This window comes from Chrysemys picta, chromosome 12, assembly GCF_011386835.1.
Source record: "Chrysemys picta bellii isolate R12L10 chromosome 12, ASM1138683v2, whole genome shotgun sequence".
In the NCBI taxonomy this organism is placed as follows: domain Eukaryota; kingdom Metazoa; phylum Chordata; order Testudines; family Emydidae; genus Chrysemys; species Chrysemys picta.
Genome location: NC_088802.1, coordinates 24,923,537 through 24,943,661, shown reverse-complemented (window position 1 = coordinate 24,943,661; position 20,125 = coordinate 24,923,537). Strand labels below are relative to the sequence as shown.

General features: G+C 45.4%; 2 pseudogenes; one reads left to right on the top strand and one right to left on the bottom strand.

Annotated features, from left to right (window-relative positions):
• LOC135974560 (olfactory receptor 6N1-like) overlaps window positions 1–20,125 on the bottom strand; it is a 157,651-nt pseudogene that overhangs the window by 35,377 nt on the left and 102,149 nt on the right.
• LOC101933846 (olfactory receptor 6N1-like) lies at window positions 8,284–9,266 on the top strand (annotated as a pseudogene).

The following is a 20,125-nucleotide window of genomic DNA, read 5'->3' as shown; positions in this document are numbered from 1 at the left end:
ATGGTGAAGGACTCACTCAGTCCTTCTGTCATACAACAGTTCCACTGGCCTTGATTCACAGAATCAGGGTAACAAAACTTTATTCTTCCTGCCCCAATAATAGAGAAACTGGGGATCCCACACCAGCCAAAGTAACCACTTTGAGTTGCTGTTGTTTCATGCCAGGCGAGTGGGTGTGCCTATGCAAACCAGATCAGCCCCTGGAGTTCTTTTCCACACTCGCCATAATTCACCACCAGATGTCAGGGTAGAGCTCATCCTGACTCTGCTTACACAACTAACAAAATCATCCAAAGCCCAAGATTTGGTAGTGATGGGGGACTTAAACTATCCAAATATATGTTGGGAAAATAACACAGCGGAGCACAGACTATCCAACAAACTCTTGGACTGCATTGCAGACAACTTTTTATTTCAGAAGGTTGAAAAAGCTGCTGGGGGGAAGCCGTTCTAGACTTGATTTTAACAAATAGGGAGGAACTCATTGAGAATTTGAAAGTAGAAGGCAGCTTGGGTGAAAGTGATCATGAAATCATAGAGTTTGCAATTCTAAGGAAAGGTAGAAGGGAGTACAGCAAAATAGAGACAATGGATTTCAGGAAGGCGGATTTTGGTAAGCTCAGAGAGCTGATAGGTAAGGTCCCATGAAAATCAAGACTGAGGGGAAAAACAACTGGGGAGAGTTGTCAGTTTTTCAAAGGGACACTATTAAGGGCCCAAAAGCAAGCTATTCCGCTGGTTAGGAAAGATAGAAAATGTGGCAAAAGACCACCTTGGCTTAACCACGAGATCTTGCATGATCAAAAAAATAAAAAGGAGTCATAAAAAATGGAAACTAGGGCACATTACAAAGGATGAATATAGGCAAACAACACAGGAATGCAGGGGCAAGATTAGAAAGGCAAAGGCAAAAAATGAACTCAAACTAGCTACAGGAATAAAGAGAAACAAGAAGACTTTTTATCAATAAATTATAAGGAAGAGGAAGACCAAAGACAGGGTAGGCCCACTGCTCAGTGAAGAGGGAGAAACAGTAACAGGAAACTTGGAAATGGCAGAGATGCTTAATGACTTCTTTGTTTCGGTCTTCACTGAGAAGTCTGAATGAATGCCTAACATAGTGAATGCTAATGGGAAAGGGGTAGGTTTAGCAGGTAAAATAAAAAAAGAACAAGTTAAAAATCACTTAGAAAAGTTAGATGCCTGCAAGTCACCAGGGCCTGATGAAATTCATCCTAGAATACTCAAGGAGCTAATAGAGGAGGTATCTGAGCCTCTAGCTATTATCTTTGGAAAATCATGGGAGACGGGAGAGATTCCAGAAGACCAGAAAAGGGCAAATGTAGTGCCCATCTATAAAAAGGGAAATAAAAACAACCCAGGAAACTACAGACCAGTTAGTTTAACTTCTGTGCCAGGGAAGATAATGGAGCAAGTAATTAAGGAAATCATCTGCAAACACTTGGAAGGTGGTAAGGTGATAGGGAACAGCCAGCATGGATTTGTAAAGAACAAATCGTGTCAAACCAATATGATAGCTTTCTTTGATAGGATAATGAGTCTTGTGGATAAGGAAGAAGCTGTGGATGTGGTATACCTAGACTTTAGTAAGGCATTTGATACGGTCTCACATGATATTCTTATCGATAAACTAGGCAAATACAATTTAGATGGGGCTACTGTAAGGTGGGTGCATAACTGGCTGGATAACCATACTCAGAGAGTTGTTATTAATGGTTCCCAATGCTGCTGGAAAGGCATAACAAGTGGGGTTCCGCAGGGGTCTGTTTTGGGACCAGCTCTGTTCAATATCTTCATTAATGACTTAGATATTGGCATTGAAAGTACGCTTATTAAGTTTGCGGATGATACCAAACTGGGAGGGATTGCAACTGCTTTGGAGGACAGGTCATAATTCAAAATGATCTGGACAAATTGGAGAAATGGTCTGAGGTAAACAGGATGAAGTTTAACAAAGACAAATGCAAAGTGCTCCACTTAGGAAGGAAAAATCAGTTTCACACATACAGAATGAGAAGAGACTGTCTAGGAAGGAGTACGGCAGAAAGGGATCTAGGGGTTATAGTGGACCACAAGCTAAATATGAGTCAACAGTGTGATGCTGTTGCAAAAAAAGCAAACATGATTTTGGGATGTATTGACAGGTGTGTTGTGAGCAAGACACGAGAAGTCATTCTTTAGCTCTACTCTGCGCTGGTTAGGCCTCAACTGGAGTATTGTGTCCAGTTCTGGGCACCACATTTCAAGAAAGATGTGGAGAAATTGGAGAGGGTCCAGAGAAGAGCAACAAGAATGATTAAAGGTCTTGAGAAGATGACTTATGAAGGAAGGCTGAAAGAATTGGGTTTGTTTAGTTTGGAAAAGAGAAGACCTGAGAGGGGACATGATCACAGTTTTCAGGTATCTAAAAGGGTGTCATAAGGAGGAGGGAGAAAACTTGTTCACCTTAGCCTCTAAGGATAGAACAAGAAGCAATGGGCTTAAACTGCAGCAAGGGAGTTTTAGGTTGGACATTAGGAAAAAGTTCCTAACTGTCAGGGTGGTTAAACCCTGGAATAAATTGCCTAGGGAGGTTGTGGAATCTCCATCTCTGGAGATATTTAAGAGTAGGTTAGATAAATGTCTATCAGGGATGGTCTAGACGGTATTTGGTCCTGCCATGCGGGCAGGGGACTGGACTATATGACCTCTCGAGGACTCTTCCAGTCCTAGAATCTATGAATTTATGAATTGGCCAAAGAAAAGATTGAAAACCTAAGAAGTTTACTTTAAACCAGGGTTTCCCCCAAAAGTGGGCACTGTGCATCACCCCAGTAGACTGAGAATCCTGGACATTTCCTTTCCCATTTTAAATGATTTATTTTCTGTTGCTTTAGGAGAGGCAGGAACCGCTCAGAAATGAGAATCAAACACACAGAATGTTCAGGCAACCCACAGGGCACATCCCAGGAATGACACTGGAACTATAGAGAAGCTATTGCAATAGCTATTAGGATACAGCGCAGAGGGCTGTTGCATGGAAAATATGTGAAGTTAGTTCATGGTACAACAGCATTATTGGGAATCACAGCTACACTTGTCAGAGAGGTCATACAGAGAAGTACCCTGCCTTGCCCTGCTCCCACTCACTGGTGATGACCCGGCTTTCACACTTAGTGTCCTGGGCTGAAAGTATTGTGTGGGGAAAGGTCCTTTCATGCTAGTCCTGCTCCTGACGTATGGGCCGAGATCCCTAAAAGGAGGATTCTGTCATGTTGTCTGTGGTCACCTCTGCTCCAGGACTGATGTATATAGTGTAGAAACAAACAAGTTATGCTAAACAATTACCCAGACTCCACATCACTGGTTTTCCAATGAGAAATCAAATCAATCTGCAAAACCCTGAATTCTGCTACCGCTCAGCAGAAGGGTGAGAATATTGTTAAATAAACCAACATTAGTAATGACTGATAACGTCAAAGTTCCTTGGGAGAAATATTTCCATTGGTGGTGTGAGTAGCAGAGAAAGATTCTTTCATCCAAATCTTTCACTTGCAAACTATGGATTAAATTTACTTTACATTCAGTTTCCTGTGTGTCTGTTAAACTGTGAGGCTTCAGCACCCAATCTGGCAGGCCTGACTCATCTTAGCCATTGTTTCTTATGCAATTATTCCACTGAAGGCAATCGGACAATTGACATGAGCGAGGATTGCTGAATAGTCTGTCTCTGCATGGCCATGCACTCCAGGGGCGCTGCATTACATTTCAGCCATGCAGAGCAATGACCTCATACAACTGGTAGCAGACAGGCAATTCTTCTGGGTGTGGGAGGTTGGTTGCATCAGGACAGTTGTTTGTACTGTCTGCACAGAAAACACACAGCTGACTCCCCAGGCTCAACCTCTTCAGAGGTGGAATCAAGGGAGATGCAGCCTTCCATGGAGAAGTATACAAATATGAGGACTCTGCACTTTGTAAATGGAGGGGGAAGAGCATGTTCTAAGACAGATCGCAGCAGCTGCTCGTCCATTCAGGTAAATGCAGGTGTCTTTTCTGAGCAGATCCAATTTCCTCAGTGGTGGAAACTGAGTCCTGGCCACCAAACCCTGAGAAATAAGAGGTCACCATTCAAAGCTTGAGCTGTCCTGTGGTTACAGGTGAGTACCATCTTCCTGACTGCATTTCTATACCACCTTCCAAACAGGGGCATGAATGTGCTTTGTGAATATTGTTTGCAGTGTTGTTGTAGCTGTGTTAGTCCCAGGATATTAGAGAGACAAGGTGGGTGAGGTGATATCTTTTATTGGACCAACTTCGGTTGGAGAGAGAGAGACAAGTTCTCTAACTCTCAAAAGCTTGTCTCTCACCCACAGAATTTGGTCCAATAAAATATATTGCCTCACCTTCCCACAGCAGTGCCAGTCAGTGTTAATAGCACCATTAACAATGGGGAAATTGACATATATATCTTGTGAAAGGTCCTCAGCTAAGGGTCTGGTTCAGGATAACTAGGGTGAAGCCTGGAATAGAATAATGGAAATCAAAACTAAGAGAAGCTGATAGAAAGGAACATTAAAATGGCATGTTAGGTGGGTAAAGTGTAAGAATGAAATTAGGAGGATGAGAGGGAATTTGAAGAAGAAATGGTTTTAGTTAAAAGTAAATAACAAAACTGTTTCATTATATCTGAGTCAGGCAAGATGCAAGAGAATCCATGAGTAAGCTGAACCCAGGGAATAAACAAGATATAGACATTGCAGAGGTGGTATGGTTGAGATTTTTAAGCCACCTAGAAATTGGGTGTCCTAATCTCCTATTAGAATTAATGTCCCAATCCTATAGACAATCTGACAACCTCCTCTCAAATAATTTCTTTGTATCGATCTTCACCAAAAAGTGTTACAAGTCATCTGAACCAGGTCAACTTTTTTCAGGGAACAGCCTGTCAAAGGCTGAAATACCAAAAGAGTAGCTTCTTGAACTAACTGGAATTTGGGGTTTCTCTCTATCACTTTAGGAGAACATAGTAATATAGGAATTGCCAGATTAGATCAGACCCAAGTGCCATCCTGTCCAGTATCGTTCTCTGAGAGCGAGCAGGACTAGATGTTTCAGAGGCAAACGTAAGAGCACTGCAATCGCAGTTCTGCGATAATCTCCCCTCACATATGTCGTGTTGGTCTATAATAGTTAGTTTTGGAATGGATATTAAACCTCATGTTTTGGGGGTTAAGCCAATCTCTATTGTTTCCATTAATTATGATAACTCTGGACATTTATATGGCTATCAGGAACATCCAATCCCTTCTGGAATCTAGTTAAGTCCTTCATATCAAGGACTTTTTGTGGCAGTGAGTGTGATGCTCCCAATGGGGATGCAAGAGTATGAGTGCCAAACTCAGGGCTGACCGTTACAAACGAGGGCACAAACCCCTCATTGGTTGTCAGGTCTAAACTTTGATTTCACCAACCAACTGCACTGAGTGCAAACTCCTCAGGCACTTAAACAGCCTTGACAGAGTCTCCCCAGAAAGTCCCCTTGGTTAGACCGGTCTGTCCTGCCCCCCAGGTGAGCGTATCTGTGGTACACGACCCCTTACGCCAAGAATCACAGCAATATTCAGGTTACTCTTGACATCCCCCAGGTCAATTGCACTTTAGGTCTCACACCAAAGATGACACTTGGAGGCAATTCTATAGTGAACTACTGTATAGGAAGATTTATTAAATAGGAAAAGGAAATGAGAGTTATTTACAAGGTTAAAGGAAGAAAACAGATCTATGAATGAGTCACAGTCTCAGGTTTCAAAAGGTAATACAGGCGTCTCTCAGCAGCAAGCTATATTTGACCTTTAGGACTAACCCAAGCTAAGCAGTGGGGATCTCTTGCTAATGCCTAGAAACACCCTGACCTGAGCATCCAATCAGCCTAGAGATCCCTAGTTCCTTTTGTTTGGGGTTTTTATCCCCCTCCTGCCATCTGCTCTCAGCTGCAAACGCAATCCACTCGCATTACTCATCTTCACAGGGGGGAGAGCAGAACAATAAGTCTCTAGTCCTTTTGTTGACTGTTTCTCAATCCAGTTGTAGGAAGATTCCAGTTGGAATATCCACCCATAGCACACCCCATATTAGGGTGACCAGATGTCCCGATTTTATAGGGACAGTCCCGATATTTGGGGCTTTGTCTCATACAGTTGTCTATTACCCCCCTATCGCCTGTCCTGATTTTTCACACTTGCTATCTGGTCACCCTAACTGGTACTGATGGGTTTCCTTTTTCAGGAGAGGCTTAATATCTGTGGAAGAGCAACTCTTCACACTCATTAACGTCCCTCTCCTGTGTGGTGATTCATACTCACAGAAGCTCACTACAACTACTCAAATGTTAAATTACAATATGGAACAGACATTACAAGGGAAATTAATGCAGGCAGCAAGTGACAAGCATTCAACGGAGTCCAAACATTAAACACTTATTTATAATTCTAGTACCCATTTTATCAATATTAACCAACGGGTGGAGGAGTGGTAGATACGCTGGAAGGTAGGGATAGGATACAGAGGCACCTAGACAAATTAGAGGATTGGGCAAAAAGAAATCTGATGAGGTTCACAAGGACAAGTGCAGAGTCCTGCACTTAGGACGGAAGAATCCCATGCACTGCTACAGACTAGGGACCGAATGGCTAGGCAGCAGTTCTGCAGAAAAGGACCTAGGGATTACAGTGGATGAGAAGCTGGATATGAGTCAACAGTGTGCCCTTGTTGCCAAGAAGGCTAACTGTATTTTGGGCTGTATAAGTAGGGGCATTGCCAGCAGATCGAGGGACGCGAGCATTCCCCTCTATTCGACATTAGTGAGTCCTCATCTGGAGTATTGTATCCAGTTTTGGGCCCCACACTACAAGAAGGATATGGAAAAATTGGAAAGAGTCCAGCGGAGGGCAACAAAAATGATTAGGGGGCTGGAGCACATGACTTATGAGGAGAGGCTGAGTGAACTGGGATTGTTTAGTCTGCCAAAGAGAAGAATGATGGGGGATTTGATAGCTGCTTTCAACTACCTGAAAGGGGGTTCCAAAGAGGATGGATCAAGACTGTTCTCAGTGGTAGCAGATGATAGAACAAGGAGCAATGGTCTCAAGTTCCGGTGGGGGAGGTTTAGGTTGGCTATTAGGAAAAACTTTTTCACTAGGAGGATGGTGAAGCACTGGAATGGGCTACCTAGGGAGGTGGTGGAATCTCCTTCCTTAGAGGTTTTTAAGGTCAGGCTTGACAAAGGCCTGCTGGGATGATTTAGTTGGGGGTTGGTCCTGCTTTGAGCTGGGGGTTGGACTTCCTGAGTTCCCTTCCAACCCTGATATTCTATGACTCTATGCCAGATCGTTTCTAGACTCCAATGTCGGGGCAGCATCTTTTCCCCCTTACCCCATCCGCCCCAGTGCCTTTCTTGTTCCTGTATTATCATCCCACAATCATTATGGAATGGGGAGGGTGACTCCCCAGTTAGGGTTGCACATCAGCCTGGTTTTACCCCTTCCTAAGATCCACGCTCCAAAGAGATGTATTTTATTACCGCTATATAGTGAACGTCGGGAAACAGAAAAGGCATTGCCAGTCCCTCACCACGTCACTATCACCACCAGAGGAACTAAGAGAGAATTTACTGCTCTTCATAAGTTATGGCATAAACTGATGTCTTGTGAGGTGGAAAAATTTGTTCTTTTTCCTATAGGGCACTGAAATGTGAATATACCAGGATATATTGTTAGAATTAATGGAAATAAATCTAACAGAAGGTCAGTGCCTAAGAACTCTAGACTGCATTGAAAAATCTCAGTCCAAGATTTTAGTTGTTTGATTTTGACTCCTAAGACATGGCATGATTCTGGTCATTGCCAGAAATGAAGTACAGCATTTAAACATAATTGTTCAGCTCCAAGATGTCACGAGTAGGGATATGATGGTAGAGAAAGAAATAGTCTGATCCGTCATATCAGTAGTTGGCTACCAGAGGTATGGGCTGTTATGGTAGTTATTGCTCTAATCATGGCAGAGGGTGGTCTACATGGATACAAATGTTCTGTTCTCAAATTGAGACTTCTGGCACTTTGCTCTGAACTCTACATTTAGGCTGAAAATTTCAGCCTATAATCGGGACAGGAAGGGAATTTTTTGAATATTTATAGAATTAATACATGAGACTTGATTAACTTTTAACTCTATGTTCTTCCAGTTCAATTGCACAGCTTGTTTTATTGTTCCTGGACTCAAACCATGGCAGACGGAGACTGGGGAAACCAAACAGCCATCACAGAATTCATCATTCTGGGATTCGGGGATCTCCCTGACCTGCAAATTCTTCTCTTCCTGATGTTCCAAGTGATCTACATGGCAATCATGGCCGGGAACACCCTCATCGTGGTGCTCATTGTGGCTGACCAGCACCTTCACACCCCCATGTACTTCCTCCTGGGCAACTTGTCCTGTCTGGAGACCTGCTACACCTCAACCAACCTACCCCGAATGCTGGCCAGTCTCCTGACTGGGGACAAAACCATCTCAGTCAGTGGGTGTATCACACAACTGTATTTCTCTGGTTTTCTGGCGTGTACAGAATGCTATCTCCTAGCAGCGATGTCTTATGATCGGTATTTAGCGATATGTAAACCCCTGCACTATTCAACTCTTATGAATACCAGGTTTTGCTTCCAGCTGGCTGCAGGGTCATGGTTAAATGGCTGTTTGGTTACTACCATCTTTGTCTTATTCCTATCACAGTTAATATTCTGTGGCCCAAATGAAATTGACCATTTCTATTGTGACCCCATCCCACTCATGGAACTCTCCTGCAGTGACACCCACCAGGTCATATTGCTGGATTTCATAATAGTCTCTGCATTCACCCTGCCTCCATTCCTACTAACCCTGACTTCCTACGTGTGTATCATCATCACCATCCTGAGAATCCCTTCCATCACTGGGAGACAAAAGGCCTTTTCCACCTGCTCCTCCCACCTCATTGTGGTGACAATTTTCTATGGATCCATAATGATTGTGTACCTGCTACCAAAATATGATACGCTGAGAGACCTGAACAAAGTGGTCTCTCTTTGCTACACTGTCCTGACTCCCCTGGTAAACCCCCTCATCTACAGCCTGAGAAACAGAGAGGTCAAGGAAGCTTTGTGCAAAGCAGTGAATAAATATGTGGCTTTCACCAAAACATGCAGAGACTCCAAGATAATAACTTAGTCTGAGGTTTTCAAAGCTGCCCGGCAATCAGCCCCCATTAAAATTAAGTTGAAAACTCCCATTGAAAATCTCATCACTAATGATGAAAAAGAAAAGGAGATGATTTGCATGGAGTTACTGAGACAGTCTTTATGGTCCCCCGCTGTGTCCATGGAACACACCTTCCAGGAAAGTGAGGATGTTGACAGCTCTGCCACTCTCTCATGTTCAGCACTGATACACACAGTATGATGGTATTTTTCTCCAGGGTGTTGTCTAAATGTTCACCCTCTGTGAGGAGTGCATACAGCCTCTGAAACTGCACAGAGCTGACATTGTGTAAGGCACAAAATCCACTATCGATTAAAGTAAATCCCTGCGTATATCACCTGTTCATTGTTTCTCATTGTTTCAGACAGTCTAATACAAACAAAACACAATGGGTGACGTCATCATATTTGTTGCTACAGATCATTTCTTATGCCCCTAAGGATACAAGGCAGAATCCAGCCAGCGCTCAGGTCACTGTTGTCCATATAAGTGGAAGAACCAGAGAGGGAGGTGGCCATAACCTTGGTACCATCATGAAGTTTTTAACTGGGCACCAGGTGGAGCGGAGACCAATTATTAACCATTTTTTTATATGCTTAAAAAAGCCGTTTTTGATCAAAATAAATGTTTGAACAATAAAAATAGTAACTCCTGGTGCGGCATAGGTGGGGATGTTGCCTGGGAAATTTGCCGCCCCTGAAATTGTGCTCCTTGCCATCATAGCCCTCTGCAAACTGCTGTCAGTCGGCGTGCTTGCCTGCTCTCTCCGTATGCTGTCCCAGCCCCACGCAGACAGTTGGTTCAGCAGACCTCAATAATACTACCCAGAAAGAAAGACCACAGGCACGCTTTGGTGACAAAGGCACTCAGCCAGGTTTATTGCCCTCAAGGCACAATTCTAGCATCCTGGTTCTGTGGTTACAGATACACTAACACATGAGTGCCCAGTGACAAGGAGCAGCTCAGTCAGCAGTGGGAATTTCTACTGTCCCCTGGGCCACACAAAGGGTTAAATTGAGGTACCCCGACATTTATAGACTGAGACAAACAACTTACATCCCACCTCACGTGTTTCATGACATCTGCTTGTTACCTCCCCTGGTACCTTGCTCCAGGTGTCTCAGGCAAAACATCCCCATTCCTGACTTCTGTCAAACCCTCTTATCTGGTGTTAGGTCAGGATATGCCTGGGCTAATCTCCTGGAGTGAGTTCACACACATACCCAGTGTCTATTGCTTCTTAGGAATACCTGTGTGTTAGCAATGCTAGTAATACCTTTGCCTAGGTCATGTATTGGACAGTGAAGTTGTAAGCATCTGCTGTAATACATGGCCTGACTTTGGTTCACGGCATGGCCGGTGATGACACAAAAAGCTCCCTCTCAGAATTCCCTACTGAGCATGCTCATCCGAACTGGTACATGCTCATCACTCTGCTGATGCAGCTACCCTCACTCATCTGCTGGTGCAGCTGCCCTCACTCTGCCCTTACTTGAAGTCAGACTTTGCTGTCTGGTCTTTGGAGGTGTTAAAAAGGGGGAAAGGGGGAAAATCACAGCAGGAGGCTGAGGGGGGGCAGGGTCTGAGCAGGGGGCAGAAATTTACTGGCTGGTGGGATCAAGCTACTGTAGGTAGCAGCAGAAGAGGGGCTGGAGGGGAAAAATCAGGGTGGGGGATGGAAGCCTGCGCTAAGTCCATGGGGGAGATGCTGCCAGACCCTGTGCAGGGACAAAACCCCCATCCAGGGAGAGGGAGAGGGTCTAACAGTACCCTGTGGGATGAGCCACCTGATGTTCTCACTAATCTAGGATTGTGCGGGGGGAAGAGGCTTTTTTAATTCTCCTCACAGGACACTGCATGTCAGTGCCAGAGAAGAGGGTAGATTCCTGGGGCTGTGTTCTTAAAGGCGCAGGCATCCCAATTCCTAGACTGTCAATGCTTAGACACTGCAGCTTCTCTCTGTCTTATGTAAGTGCTGAGGTGCTACTCTACTGTTACAGCCAGGAGGCTGAATGCTGTGAAATATTGTACAGACACCCCCTCCCTCAAACTCTGCCTCACACATTTTGAGTCTTCTATCAATTTCTATGTCTATATGAAGTCATTGCAGCTCCTTTCTCTTATATAATGAATGTGCTGAGGTTCTAAACTCCCTCCCAGAGCCCACATGTCTGCACCCCGTCCTGCACCCTAATCCCCTGCCTCAGGTCAGAGCCTGCACCCCTCACCCAAACTCACTCCCAGAGCCTGCACCTCAAACCCCCTCCCACAGCAAAACTCCCTTGGACCTCTTCTGGATGTCACCAAAAAATATACAGATCTGCTGCCCCTGGTGTTACTTTACTGCTACAGGAGACAATGCAGTGAAATATTTTACCTACATTCCCTCAAACTCTGCGTCACACATTTTGAGTATTTAAAAGAGTCTTATCATTATATGTCTACCTGAAGTCTCATAACAGTTCACAAATTTCTCTTATCTGCTGCTGTGATTCCCTGCTCTCTTCCTTGTAATCCATTTTTATTATAGTTTTGCTCCTTTAAAATGTTATTGCTATTATGCTTATTACTCTGAACACTTTGTCATTTATCTGTATTGTCATTGTGCAATGCATGTCATTGTGCTGTTTACTTTTTATTTGAATAGCTAATGCTCATCAAAAAAAAATGTAAGTAAGTAGTTGTAATTAGTTTTAGCAATTCCATCTGTGTTTCTATTATAGCACTTGCTATGGTTTTTGTACTCTGATTTGGAATTTAGAGTTTTTAATTCTACTTTTCTTTCTTTTTCTTTTTATAGCACAAGTTTATTTTGTTGGGTCATGTGACTTCCAGTATGACTGATTTCCTGTCCTGTTTTCAGCAATTCCTTTGCATTTGATCCACCAATGAGGATTGCCTTTTGCTGCATTTATCTTGCCTGTGGATCCAGCCCTTAGTGTCCCATTTTCACACATCATTGTTTGTGTGTAGAAGTTGATTCACAAATATTCAGTAAGTGTATTCTATTGTGTCATCTTACATCCTTCTCAAGGGCAAAAATCTTCTGCAACAATGAAGGTTTGGACTGATGATCAGTGGCTGCAGAACTTTTTGATGCACAAGTCCACATTTCTGCATCTGTGTGCAAAACTCACCAAAATAAAAGCTGCACTGACAATGGAGAAGCAAATATAGATTGCACTATGGGGACCTGCAACACCAGATTCTTATTGGTCAATCAGAGGTTTCTCTACTAACCCAAGTGGAATGGATTTCTTTAATGCAAGTAGTCAGAACATATTCTTAAAGATCATTTAATGTTCAATGCCCTGTTAACACCTCGGCATTCAAAGAACAACTAAATAGTGTTACTGGGTCAGACTGTTGTCTCTTACAACTGTAAGCAGAGTCAGGATAAGCTCTACCCTGACATTTGGTGATGAATTATGGCGAGGGTGGAAAAGAACTTCAGGGGCTGGTCTTGTTTGCATAGGCATACCCACCCGCCTAGCCTGGGAGAACAACAACTGAAAGTGGTTACTTTGGCTGGTGTGGGATCCCGAGTTTCTCTGTTATTGGGGCAGGAAGAATAAAGTGTTGTTACCCTGATTCTGTGAATCAAGGCCAATGGAACTGTTGTATGACAGAGGGACCCACCAGTAACTAAGTAGCACTCGCTAGACAAGGGGCATGGGTTACAAAACCCAGTGAATTGAGAGAGGTTGGGGATAGGTATGTGTACCTGATGGTATGGGCCTCCTTTTGAGAGCCTGGAACACCAATTGCACTTCTCTCTCTCTCTCTCTCTCTCTCTCTCTACTGTTGAATAGCAGAGCTAAGTTTGTTTCCATTAAGAGTCTAGCTAGAAGTTGCTGAACTGAATTCATTTTGGGCCAGTGGTGCACCAGCACTGGGGCTCCCCTACTACAAGCTGAAATTGCTAAAATTGCTGAGCTGAGATCACTAAGTGCTGTGTTAACTAGTGGGGGAGCCTGAAGATATATTGCTAAGCAGCTGGCAGAGCCGAGCAGTTTGTGGGACGGTTAGAGTGGCCCATGGAACAGTGAGCGGAGCGGTGCAGAGCTGAGCCATTTGCAGGGGCAGCTGGAGCAGTTCATGGGACGGCTGGTAGAGTGGAGTGGCTGGCAGAGCTGAGCAGTTTGCGGGGATGGCTGGAGGAGTGGAGCGGCGTGGCTGATAGAGTGGAATCATTTGTGGTAAAGGCTGCAGCAGAACTCCACGGAGAGGTGGGGCAGTCGGCCTCGGACCATGTAAGGTGCCCCTTAACATCCTGTGTGCCCCCCCCCCCATTTCCGCCCAGGCTGGGGAGGTAAAACTTTGAAGATAAACTTTTGGATTCTGGGGCGGCACTGACCAGGGACAGAGACTTTGGGGTTGTTGGACTTTGGGGTGATTGAACTTAAGACCTTGAGGGGAAAAGGATACTGCCAAACTTACTTGGAGGGGCATCTTTTGCTCATGGTTTGTGTTATGAATCCTGTTTGTGGTGTTTCCCCAACATATGCTGCATTGTTTCCCTCCTTTATTAAAAGGCTTTTGCTACACTCAGACTCCGTGCTTGTGAGAGGGGAAGTATTGCCTCCTAGAGGCGCTCAGGGGGTGGTATGTAATTGTCCCAGGTCACTGGGTGGGGGCTCGAGCTGGTTTTGCATTGCGTTATTGAAACAGAACCCCTAGATACTGAACCCGGCCCTTTTTGCTGCCAACTCAGAGGGGCAGAAGGGTTACACAACTTTCTTAAGTTTCCATAGCAATATTTCTGAGTAAGGCTAAGGTTTCACAGAATCATAGAAGTTTAGGGTTGGAAGAGACATCAGGAGGTCTTCTAGTCCAACCCCCTGCTCAAAGCAGGACCAACACCAACTAAATCATCCCAGCCAGGGCTTTGTCAAGCTGGGTCTTAAAAACCTCTCAGGGTGGAGATTCCACCACCTCCCTAGGTAACCCATTCCTGTGCTTCACCACCCTCCTAGTGAAATAGTGTTTCCTAATATTCAACCATTGTTCCATGTTCTGTCATCTGCCACCACTGAGAACAGCCGAGCTACATCCTCTTTGGAACCCCCCTTCAGGTAGCTGAAGGCTGCTATCAAATCCTCCCTCACTCTTCTCTTCTGCAGACTAAATAAGCTCAGTTCCCTCAACCTCTCCTCAGAAGTCATGTGCCCCAGCACCTTAATTATTTTCATTGCCCTCTGCTGAACTAACTCTCTCCAATTTGTCCACATCCTTTCTGTAGTGAGGGGCCCCAAACTGGATGAAATACTCCAGATGTGGCCTCACCAGTGCCAAATAGAGGGGAATAATCACTTTCCTCGATCTGCTGGCAATGCTCCTACTAAAGCAGCCCAATATGCCGTTAGCCTTCTTGACAACAAGGGTACACTGTTGACTCATATCCAGCTTTTTGTCCATTGTAATCCCCAGGTCCTTCTCTGCAGAACTACTGCTTAGCCAGTCGATCCCCAGCCTGTAGTGGTGCATGGGATCCTTTCGTCCTAAGTGCAGGACTCTGCACTTGTCCTTGTTGGACTTCATCAGATTTCTTTTGGCCCAGTCCTCCAATTTGTCTTGGTCACTCTGGACCCTATCCCTACCCTCCAGCATATCTACCTCTCCTCCTAGTTTAGTGTCATCTTCAAACTTGTGGAGGGTGCAATCCCGTTATCCCATTATCCAGATCATTAATTTTGTCATAGATATTTATAGTAAAAGTCAGGGACAGGTCACAGGCAATAAAATATCGTGACAATGTGGAGGCACTGTGCAGCTGTTGAGCTGGCTCTGGGGCCCCCACCACTGTTGGGGGCTTGGAGGTCCAGGGTCTCCCTCCACCCATGTCTGGCAGGTCCCCCCTGCCACTCTGCCCCCCGCCCCCATCCCACCGTGTCAAGGAGCTCTGCAGTCTGACTCACGGAGGCCCCCTCCCTCAGCCTCTGCTTGAACCAAAACTGATCAGAAGAAAGACTTACAAAAAGCAATAAAAAGGCAGTGGGAGACAAACCTAAGCCCCTCCCGATAAGTGTGATATGATTAAGGAAACTCCCTAGCCTCATTTGCTTCAAAGATGGGACAGGGAGGCATCTCCATTAGCATACAGAATGGAGAACAGAGATTCCAAGGCAAGAACCATACTGAACTCTGGGATCAGGAAAGCAGGGAAGCATTGCATAATGGGAAATCTCTCTTCCAGACGGTAATTAACCCATGCCTGCACACACCCAGCTCAGTAATTATCAGACCAATTCTAGTAATAAATCCTCTATTGACATCCAAAATACTGAAACAACCTAATTGCATTAGGAGCTCCCTTGAAGGAACACCGCCCATAGCCAGGAATGATCAGTTCTTATTGTGTAGCCTGGACCAAACCAACTTTGTTATACTCCCTTAAATCATTGGTTTACCCATAAACAAATCTAGTGTTCATTGTTATTTTCCTACAAAAACCCCTTACCCCTGCCCAAGTAAATATTCTGATGCCTGGATCCAAACTCTGCATCAATTCCATTGGAACTTCATCTTTCTAACTGATTGTGCTGTGGGCTCTCTACTGGTCTCCAGCACTCCGGCCCCCCACAACCAACACCACCTGGGAACCCTGAGATTCAAGCTTCACAGAGTGGTGAGATATTCTCTCTCTCTCTCTCTTTCTCTCTAGCCTCCTGACCTTACCGTATGTGATCAGTTATGGTTTGCTAGTCCTAATTTTTGTAATCAAATGTAAGTTAGAGTTAATATTGTAACTGTTTTGTTTGTTTGGCTCCCCTTGTATGTTTGCCACCTGGAAATAAATAGCTTTCATGGTTAAGCTGGTTGTTTCTCTTTCTCTCCCTTTTCTTCACCCACCCCCCATGGGTGTTTTTGGTGTCCCTATTTGCTCTGTAGCAATGCTCCATGTAGCTAAGCTAAAAGATCCCTGCAGCTCCCAAAAACCTGTGGGGTTTGCTCATCCAGTGGGTTACTAGCAGAACAGTTGTGGCATGAAAGGGGGTTCTGTGCTGAAACTGCTGAATCTGGGGGCATATGAGGGTTGCAGCTTGAAAAGTGCTGTTTAGCCCAGCCTGCTGAGTCCAAAGGAAGATGAGGGTAACAGCTTAAAACTGCTGTTCAACCCAGCCTACTGAGTCCAGGGACATATAAGGGGTCAGCTTGTGAGTGCTGATTATCCGGTCCTTTCAGACGTGCTGTGTGTGTTTGTTTGTGTGTGCGTGTGCGCGCGCGTGCATCTGATTTGGAGGGTGGAAAGAATCCAGCCCTGGGGAACCTGTGTGCAGGATAGCTCCATTGGGAGGGATCTGACAGAAGGGAAAAGTAGAGCTCTAAGGACACAAGTGACACAAGCAGCACATTAATAGAATTATCGAACCCCACCCCCTCAGACAAGTAACCCCAATAAATGAGCATACCCCAAGTAATGGGCAAATTTGGTAACAGTACCCAAATACTAAGGGTCTTTCTGGCTAAGTTAATGAATAATCAAGAATCTTTATGAAAACTGTATAGTCATTTCTTAAATGGTTTGCATGCCTGTAATCATGGTGATTTCTTTATTATTTTGTCTTTATGGTCCCCATTTCTCTACTGTTTATCTGTATGGTCTCTGTCTGGTTCTTTGATTTTTTTTTGTCTGCTGTATAATTAATTTTGTTGGGTGTAAACCAATTAAGATGGTGGGATATAATTGTTTAGATAATCAGGGCTGGCTCCAGGGTTTTGGCTGCCCCAAGCAGCCAAAACAAAAAAACAAAACAAAAAAGCCGCGATCGTGATCGCGATCTACGGTGGCAATTCGGCGGGAGGTCCTTCACTCCCAGGCGGCGTGAGGGACCGTCCGCCGAATTGCCGCCGAATACCTGGACGTGCCGCCCCTCTCTGGAGCGGCCGCCCCAAGCACCTGCTTGAGAAGCTGGTGCCTGGAGCCGGCCCTGTAGATAATCAAGTTACAATATGTTAGGATTGGTTAGGTAAATTTCAGTTAAATGATTGGTTAAATGCATAGCTGAGAATATTATTATATAAATTGGAGGCAAACAGGACGTCAGTTGGGGAAAATAAGGAGAAAAGGAAATTGGAATCATTGCTTGCTGGAAGCTCTCCCCAATAGACATCGAATTGTTTGCCTCTTTGGACTTTGGGTATTGTTGCTCTCTGTTCACGTGAGAAAGACCAGGGGAATGGGATGGTGAAGGAATAAGCCATCTAATAGGTGATACTGAAATGTGTATGTTATAGGGCTTTCTTTATTTCAGATTATTCAGAATTGCAGAAAACTATTTTCTCCCAAAATGTTGCACCAAGCAAAAAATTACCTGTATTATAATCATCATTATGGCAGTTAAGTAGAGCATTTCCATGTGTATTCATATGTTTTCTGAACCCATTATCTTCAAGCACCTCTGCTTGTGTTTTGTTAAATTTACATTTCCTGCCCGCAGTTACTATGACTATGGAGATATACCAATCTCATAGAGCTGGACAGGACCCCAGAAAGGTCATTGAGTCCAGCCCCCTGCCTTCACTAGCAGGACTAAGTACAGATTTTTGCCCCAGATCCCTAAGTGGCCCCCTCAAGGATTGAACTCACAACCCTGGGTTGAGTAGACCAATGCTCAAACCTCTGAGCTATCCCTCCCCTTATACTTGATTATAATCTTGTAGGTGATCTCATTAGCTCAAATAACATTCGTTCTGCATTGATCGACTATAGCCATATTTTGTAAGCCACAAATACTTCAAAATTATGCACATAGCTGCAATTTATTTATGTCTGTCTTGTGACTGGCCTATGATTTTGGCTTACCCTGCTTACATGTCCGCAATGTCCATCTCATACCTTCTGTAAGCAGAGTCAGGATGAGCTCTACCCTGACATCTGGTGGTGAATTATGGCGAGTGTGGAAAAGAACTCCAGGGGCTGATCTTGTTTGCATAGGCACACCCACTCGCCTGGCATGAAACAACAGCAACTCAAAGTGGTTACTTTGGCTGGTGTGGGATCCCCAGTTTCTTTGTTATTGGGGCAGGAAGAATAAAGTTTTGTTACCCTGATTCTGTGAATCAAGGGCAGTGAACCTGTTGTATGACAGAAGGACTGAGTGAGTCCATCACCATTACCTAAGTAGCACTTGCTTGACAAGGGGCATGGGTTACAAAACCCAGTGAAGAGAGAGAGGATGGGGACAGGTATTTGTACCTGATGGTATGGCCCCCTCCCTGAGGGGTTGAAACACCAATTGCACTACCTCCTCTCTCCACTGTTGATTGTCAGAGCTAACTTTGATTCCATTAGAAGTCTAATTACAGACTGCTGAGCTGAATTCACTTTGGGCCAATGGTGCACTAGCACTGGGGCTCCCCTACTATGAGCTGAAATCACAAAAGAGCTGAGATCACTGAGGCTGTGTTAACTAGTGGGGGAGCCTGAAGCTATAGTGCTAAGCGGCTGGCGAAGCAGCTAGCAGAGTGGAGCCTCATGGGGACGGTTGGAGCGGAGCTGAGCGACTCACAGGTCCGCGAGCAGGGCGGAGTGGCTGGAGAAGCAGCGAGTGGAGCGGAGCGGAGCTGAGCGACTCACAGGTCGGTGAGCAGGGCGGAGCGGCTGGAGGAGCAGCGAGCAGAGCAGAGCGGAGCCTTGTGGGAGCGGCCCAAGGAACGGCTGAAGTGGAGCAGAGCTGAGTGGCTCACAGGTCGGTGAGCAAAGCGGAGCAGCTGCCAGAGCAGTTCGTGGACGGCGGGAGCGGCTCGTGGAGAAGGCTGCGGCGGAACCCCATGGAGAGGCAGCCGGTCGGCCTTGGATCACGTAAGGTGCCCCTTAACACCCTGCGTGCCTCCCCCCCCCCCCCGCTTGAACTCTGGGGCTGCACTGACCAGGGACAGAGACTTTGGGGGGTTGTTGGACTTTGGGGACTTTGGTGATCCTTGGGTTGCTGGACCCAAGAGACTTTGGGGGGTTGTTGGACTTTGGGGACTTTGGTGATCCTTGGGTTGCTGGTTTCAAGAACCAAAGGGAAAGGACACAGCCCAATTTGCTGGGGGTGAGTTTTTTTGCTCATGAAGCCTGTTTGTGGTGTTTTTCCAATTTAACGCTGATGTCGTTTACCTCATGTTATTAAACATTTTCTGTTACACTCAGGCTCTGTGCTTGCGAGAGGGGAAGTATTGCCTCTTAGAGGTGCCCAGGGGGTGGTATGTAATTGTCCCAGGTCACTGGGTGGGGGCTCGAGCCGGTTTTGCATTGCGTTATTGAAACGGAACCCCTAGATACAGAACCCGGCCCTTGTTGCTGCCAACTTAGATGGGCAGAAGGGTTACATTTTTGGGGGCTCGTCCGGGATGCCCTGGGTCAGTACCCCTCGCAAGCACCTGTTGAGTGTCCCACTGCACTGGGAAACAATTGTGTTTATATTTTGAGGAAATTACTGTTTGTATAATATGTCAGGTTTGTTGGGCCCCGGCCCTGCAGCCTCTAGCTCAGGGGCCACAGCCTCAGCCAATGATTGGGCAAAAGCACTGGGGCAAATATTGGAAAAGGTTGTGTTGTCCCATGCTAGGTCAAACTCTTGTCGTGAGTTAAGGTTATTTGCTGGGGCAGAGGAGTTCGAACCCTGGTTGGAGCATACCACTGAAATGCTGCAGGAGTGGGCCGTACCTGATACAGAAAAGCGAAGATGTCTAATAGAGAGCCTTAGTGGCCCAGCATTAGATGTGATTCGCACCCTGAAGCTTGTTGACCCTGGGGTCAGTGTGAAGGACTGCCTGGAGGCCCTTGATCATACCTTTGGGAGTGTAGAGGGCCCTGAAGACAGTTCCTTAATTCCCGACAGCAAAT